The sequence below is a fragment of the Glossina fuscipes genome, unplaced genomic scaffold (assembly GCF_014805625.2).
Source record: "Glossina fuscipes isolate IAEA_lab_2018 unplaced genomic scaffold, Yale_Gfus_2 0, whole genome shotgun sequence".
NCBI classification, from domain to species: Eukaryota; Metazoa; Arthropoda; class Insecta; order Diptera; family Glossinidae; genus Glossina; species Glossina fuscipes.
Genome location: NW_023998414.1, coordinates 25,513,714 through 25,520,717, shown reverse-complemented (window position 1 = coordinate 25,520,717; position 7,004 = coordinate 25,513,714). Strand labels below are relative to the sequence as shown.

The 7,004-nt window shown below is 32.7% G+C and overlaps 1 protein-coding gene across 1 annotated transcript in view; it reads right to left on the bottom strand.

Moving 5' to 3' along the window:
- Positions 1-7,004, bottom strand: part of LOC119644157 — a 210,520-nt gene that overhangs the window by 6,641 nt on the left and 196,875 nt on the right. The gene's annotated exons all lie outside the window — the stretch shown is intronic.

Here is a 7,004-nt window from a genome sequence, read left to right as displayed (position 1 = left end):
TAGCCGCCTAGTTGGCTTGTTGTCTAGTTGCCTAGTTATCTAGTTGCTTATCTATCTAGCTGTCTACTTGTCTAGTTGCCTCGTTGGCTTGTTGCCTAGTTGCCTACCTATCTAGTTGCCTATCTATCTAGCTGTCTACTTGTCTAGTTGCCTCGTTGGCTTGTTGCCTAGTTGCCTAACTATCTAGTTGCCTCTGCTGGGAGCTGTCTAGCTCCCTAGCTGTCTAGCTCCCTAGCTGCCTACTTGATGTTTACCACTCGGTAGGTGCTACATCTTTATCCACGGATCATTCACTGTAGCTACGACCAAAGCAAACTCTAACGCAACACCTCAGGCAACACATCCAGTATGTTACGATCTCACCGCTCTCTCTTCTTTTTCTTCCCTCACTACTTTGTGACCATTACCTTTTAATCCCTTTTGTACATTATCGCCGTTTGTTACTCGCTTAGTATTTCTACTATGCAAGAGAATTGTTTCCCGATCAATGATTAGCTTCGCAGTAACGTTAGAAGATCAAGTATTCCTGTGTTTGTCAATAATTTGGGTACCTTCGCTGAGTTCATTAACAATTAGTAGACCATGGGCGCAATCTGAAGCGAAAATGTGTAAACCGTTTGTATGCTACTGATTTCGATAAATCGTTTTCAGCCTAAACAAGACGAATCTTCTCCCAAGCCTGCGACGCGACAAAATGACTTGATCAAATTGCCATTCAAAATGTATAGGGATTTCTTAAGAATTTTATTTGATTTTCGAAACGCATTTACTTTCAATGGCATTACTTTTTACAATTACTGAATGTGTTTTTTTCTTGCAAATACAAAATGTGTAGTATCGGGAATACTTACTTACCTTACCGAGGGACAAAATATATTTCATTCTTTTAGTTAAGAAGGAAGCTTCGGAGATCGCACAAAAGGGCATATAGCCTGATCAGCATCAAATTCTGAATCGATTTAAGCATGTCCATCTGTCTGGTTGTCTATCTGTCCGTCTGTCTGCCTGTGTAATACCTTTGGTAAACATTCTTCGGTCCCCAAAAATGAAGATAACACAAATATGAGTTGAATGACGAAAGGGGCAAATTAAAAGATCGAATTATCTATTAATGTAAACAATTCAGGCGGATAGACAAATTGATGAACGCAATGTAATTAAATTAAAAACTTTCTTTGATCGAAAACATATGCATATTATTGGGCGTTTGATGCGTAATCCTAGGATAAGTCTAATGTAAAAAAAGCTTATTTGAATTGGGAGCGTGGACATCTTATTAACCTACTGCCTACGCCTACACTGAAATTCTAATTGAATGGGTGGCGTGGCCAACTCATCAACACGTCTACATTGAAATTTTAAAAGTTAAATGAAATCAGAACTTTCCGGCATAGTCAGAATACCCTTACGGGGAGAAAGGATGAAATGAGTTTATTGCATAAAGCAATAAATTTTGATTTTCATATATTTTTTTTTTTTTGGGAAAAATCTCAGCACAACTTCTTGATTGAAGCAGTGAAAATTTTAATTAAAAATTTAAATCTTGTTTGAAATTCGTCTCGCGTCACTCGTACGCTGTTGAACTATTCTCATACAATTCCACCATGAATTGCTAATTGGAACATCCACCCAAAATGCGATTCATAAACTTGACAAAGTCAAATTGTCTTTTCTGTCAATTGTCGTTCCTTTTAATAAAAACGGAAGCGGATATAAAATAGTTTTATATTTCATTTACACCTGAAAGCACACAACGAACGCATTCGAAAAAAACGGTAACGAATAGAAATATTTCCTAAAAGCAAAAAAGGAAGCGCATGAGAATAATAATGTATGTATATATATATACATATATACATAACAATAAATTATTTAGAAAAAATTTCTCTGTTTAATGAGTTAAGAGATCGAAAATATATTTTCTCTCCGAGTCACTATTATGTCACTGTACGTGAAAGTATAGAGAGCGTTTGAAGTATTTATACGTTCCAAACGTTCCGTTATTTGCAGAGTCACGTAGAAGTGACTTCGGTCATTAAGTATATTTTACACTCTATAGCTCAAAAAAGTAAACGATTATTAAAATCTTTACTTACACGATGCTTGCAACACTTAGCGGAAATGTTCAGAGACGCTATAATTTGCATATATATATATATATATATACATGGTCAGAATGAAATTCTGAATTTTCCTAAACATGTCCTTTTGTCTCGCTGTAAAGCATGGATAAAATATTTTCCGTATATTTTATGAGTAATCCTGCCATACGTGTACACATAGGAAAGCAATCGGTCATGCCTGTTTAATATTGTACGGTATTGAAATACACCTATATACACTATACTTTGATGATGGGCATATTCATTTTATCAAAATGTTTGCAACAGCCAGGAAAAAATTTCAGAGACCCCACAAAGTATATATGGTATCGATCAGCAACAAGTTAAGCATTTTCGTCTGTCCATCTGTCCGTCTGTGTAATGTCTACTATAAACATTCTCCTCCATTGGAATTCCTTGCACACAGGTTGATATTGAAACTGGGCCAAGTCGGTCGAAGGACATACCCATAATGCTAGCTAAACTGAGACCAACTCTGTATCTCAGAAGTAACAAAACAAGATGGGTTTACTGGCCATTACTCATAAGCTACTCATACGCAAATTTATCTACAAAAATTTGAATTCGGGAGATTCGGGATACCGTTACAAAAACGAAAAGAATTGGCTACGCCTACTCAATGTTGTAGTATATCTTGGTTAAATTTCTCTCTTTTCAATACCTTTACAACGACCAGAAACCATCTTCAAAAACCCCAATAAGTATATAAATTCTTTGTTGGCTGCGAATATCGAATGTACCTAAGAATGTCCATCGGTCCGTCTGCTCAACTGTGTAGTATCTGTGGTAAACATTCTTCGGTAAATTGAAGATATCGTCTACAAATTTGGAAAAGGATCTGAATACATACTTTTGCTTTTCGTATTACTTATAAAATACAACATATATGCTATATAAATTTTTACTTTTCATTGCGAAAGTTGAAAAAGTCAACCACGCCCACTCAATATTATAGAACATATATATTTAGTTTTTTTTCATTTTGTTACCCTTGTTTATAATAATGGCGATGAATTCGGCCACAGCCGAATATAATATTCTTCTTCCTTTTTTTTTTTTTTTTTTAACACGACACAGTCGAATATAATTTTCTTACTTGTTTTAACTTTGTTCAGTATTGCATTATTACAGTGTTCTTAAAATTGCTATCAAAGTCAACTGGGTTTTAGTTAGAGCTATTTTTTCTCCATACCTTACTATATTTATTTATCGATTTGAGAAATCTTCAATTTCTATTGTTAAGTGATTCTTATTTCATAGGTAAGCATAAGCAAAGTAGGTCTTGAACTTGCTCTACCATGTCACTCTCAATGTCAATGTAATTCTCCGTACTACTTACGACTTGGTTCTGTAAGTTTTTACGCGAACTTTCCAATCATCTTGGGCATCAGATAGAGAGTTTTAGTTTTATTAGTGTTAGTGTTAAACGCGTAAGTTATTAACGTGAAAATATGTTTTTTACTTGTTAATAATATGCGTGTATGCAAGAAGTAAAGAATGATAATATGCAGAATGTATTCAAACTCGACAGATGTCGTTCGCTGTTATTTCAAATCTATGAAGTGTCATACATTAAGCGCAATGCTGAAATTTGTATCCGCATTTTTTAAAGGAATTCATTCAGATCAGATTTATACAAAGTGTAAATAATTGATTAAAATGCATGTCCCAGTACACGGAGAGATTGCGGTAAATGAAATTATGTCACGGAACTGGTGTCTAAAATTTCTTTGCTCGAAAACACTGCACCTTTTTGGTTGGCTGATCATTACCTATACTATAATAATATCAAGAATATCAGAGTTTCTGGCTACAAATTGCGAAAATAATCTCCACATACACGTATAGATGGGGGGATGTTTTGCTATGGATTCAGAGATAAACATATGAAACCTCTTCAATAAATATATTTTCTTGCCTAGCTGAAGCTTTACTTTTTTTCTGGGATATAAGCATTTCCGACGGCCTGTTCCGTTGTCTGGTGCCATAATCTTCCCTTTGTCAGAAATATTTACACAAGGAAATGAAAAATTTATTCAAATGTCAGTTTGAAAATATTTATAAACGAGATACGCAGGAGAAGAAGAAAAATTGAATGATAAAAAAAAAAAACCTTTTACACTCACACGAACTTTTTTTGAAAAAAAAAACGGATACCTTAAGATCACCCATAACTTATACGAGGGAATTTTATTGTCATTATATTTTTTATACTTAGTGATTGAAAAGGGAAAAATTCAATGTTTTTTTTAATTCTCGAACACAAATTTACTCTCGTGCTATGTTACAATTTAGGAGAGTGCTTTGCGCGATTTGACTCATTTCGATATAGAAACATACACATGTGTAGATGAATATCCAATGTTTTTGATAAATTAGAAGCCGACATCTTCATTTTTTCGGCCAGATGAACGCTTACAACATCCATACATACATAGACTGACAGATGGACATCCGTGTTTAGATCGATTTAAAATGTGATTGTGTGCTTATTGCGATCATTTTAACGACAACCACATACGGATGGTAGATGGTGTAAAAAAATTTAAAAGTTTACAAATGGTAGCATCCATCCGTACCATTTGTTTACAATTTTTGTAAATCTATTGCTCAGAGTCGTCTAAACGTTTCGTAGAAATATGATGAGCATCGACGATGTGCTTCGAAATGAATGTAAACTTTTTGATATTTGGTTTTGTGTTTTGTGTTTTTTTTTTTTTTTTCGTTTTTAACGCACACACATACACATCTTAGTTTCTGATCTCATACCATTAAATAACAATAAGTTTGACTTACATATTAATATTGGAAGCGAATATCAAATGTATTAACAGATCAGTTTTATCATATCCTGTATGATTGATTATCTTTTTCTTTCAGTGTAAAAGTAAGAAGAGCATTCAAACATGTTCTTACTATCAACTTACTTATTAATAGCAAAAACAACAATCACAATAAATATAGTATAATAATTACACATACAATCAAAAATACCTCATAATAAAAATCGACGGTAATACAAGAACCGCAACAACATCAACAACATCAATATCATGAAGAACAATTTTAGATCGAAATATATATAACAATGAAACGTAACTAACTTGAGACGATCAGTTGTGATATGAACGTGTAACGACTAACACACATTAAGCGAAATAAGAGCAAAAAAGGAAAAACGAATAAGCGTAAATACGCGTTAAAAACTTTTTTTCTTTTGTGTTGGTTTTTTGTTTTTTTTTTTTGTTTTTTGTTTTTTGTTTTCATTTAAAACGCATGTAAACTTAATTCTCTTTCTCTCTCTCTCTCTTTATTAATTTGTATTTGTATGTGTGCGTGTGCGTGCATGCGTGTGCGTGTGCGCTTTGCGTATTTGTGTGTAAGCCGGTCTACAGCCCTCAATAAAATTAATGACGTTAATGATCTTATATTTTAATAAAAATGAGTGAAGGGGATCTGCAGATGAATGAATGAATTTTTTATTTTTTTTTTTTTTCGTTTTGTTTTGCTTAGAAGACTTGAGAACGAATTATCGAACATAAGCTAACATTAATGTTGCGTTTTAATCAATTAATGTGAAATGATTTACGATTGTAAACAGAAGGAAAAACAATTGTTGAAATTTTTTTTTTTTTATTTTATTGTATTTTTTTTTATTTGTTGATTTACTTTTAAATAAATAATTGAATAAAAATATTTGCGCAAGTGATTGCATATCGTAAAGATTGTGTTAAAGGAAACCGGTTTTTAAAACGTGATCATCAATTCTATTGAATTTTAAAATTGCATTAATTTTTGAAAAAATTATACTTCTTCAGAAATCGCAAACAACATGTGTATATAAATCATACAATGAATATCGATCGACTGACTGTCGTTTCATATAAATCTCTTAGCTGAAACTGTATTTATTGCAAATTTTTTTTTTTTGATATTTTTTTTATAGTGCTGTCCAATTATATACGTCAAATGTTGTGACGTACAAGTGATATATATATATATATATAAATTTATGAAAAAAAAAAAAAAATAAAAAAATTAAAATAAATAAATATAAAAAAATCTTTCGCTATATAATATCGTCCTAGTCGCGCTAACGTCCTATTGTTAAATGACTTTGACTTTTTGTAGACATATGGGATCTCGTTTCGAATCGAAAAGAATTCAAAAAGAAAAGTGACCATGTTTTTGGGCGATTTGTACATTTAACTTCACTGCGTAGAAAAATTAAAAATTTTCTTTTATATATTTAACGGTTAGAGGGAAACCAGTGATAGAAGGAAGAGTAAAATATACTTCGTATCTAAATCATTTTAATTACATTTGGACGAATTTTTTTTTTCCCCGTGAAATTAAACCTCACCTCTCAGTTTTTTGCCATTCTTTTTGAACATATAGGGGATAGAAAGAAATGGGGAAAGAGAAACACCCAAAATAAATTTTACCGCATTGAGATTTGAACCCGCGATCACCAGGACTTTTTCGGTTACGATTCTTGCCTACTCGGTCAAACGGGTTGATTGACGGACGAACTTGACTTATACTTACTCCAAGCTATTTACATATTGCAAACTCTATTATACGTGTTTATGGATGTTGCTTATGAGTTGACATAAGGACATAAGGACAACATTCCACTCTTATTGTTTTGATGATGATCCCTGGAAAGTTATTGCGGTTTAGTGGAGATTTTTTGCGATATGCTTTCTGCATTCACATAGTTAACGACATCAACGATCTCTGAATAAGTTGGGGCGAGGTGTAAAAGGTTTCGCTTCTTCTTCATTTCTCATTAGACTTTGGCGCGATATTATTCATAATTAAACAAAAAAATATACAATAAATTGAGTTTAGTTACACATAAAGATTGTTTCGCATTAC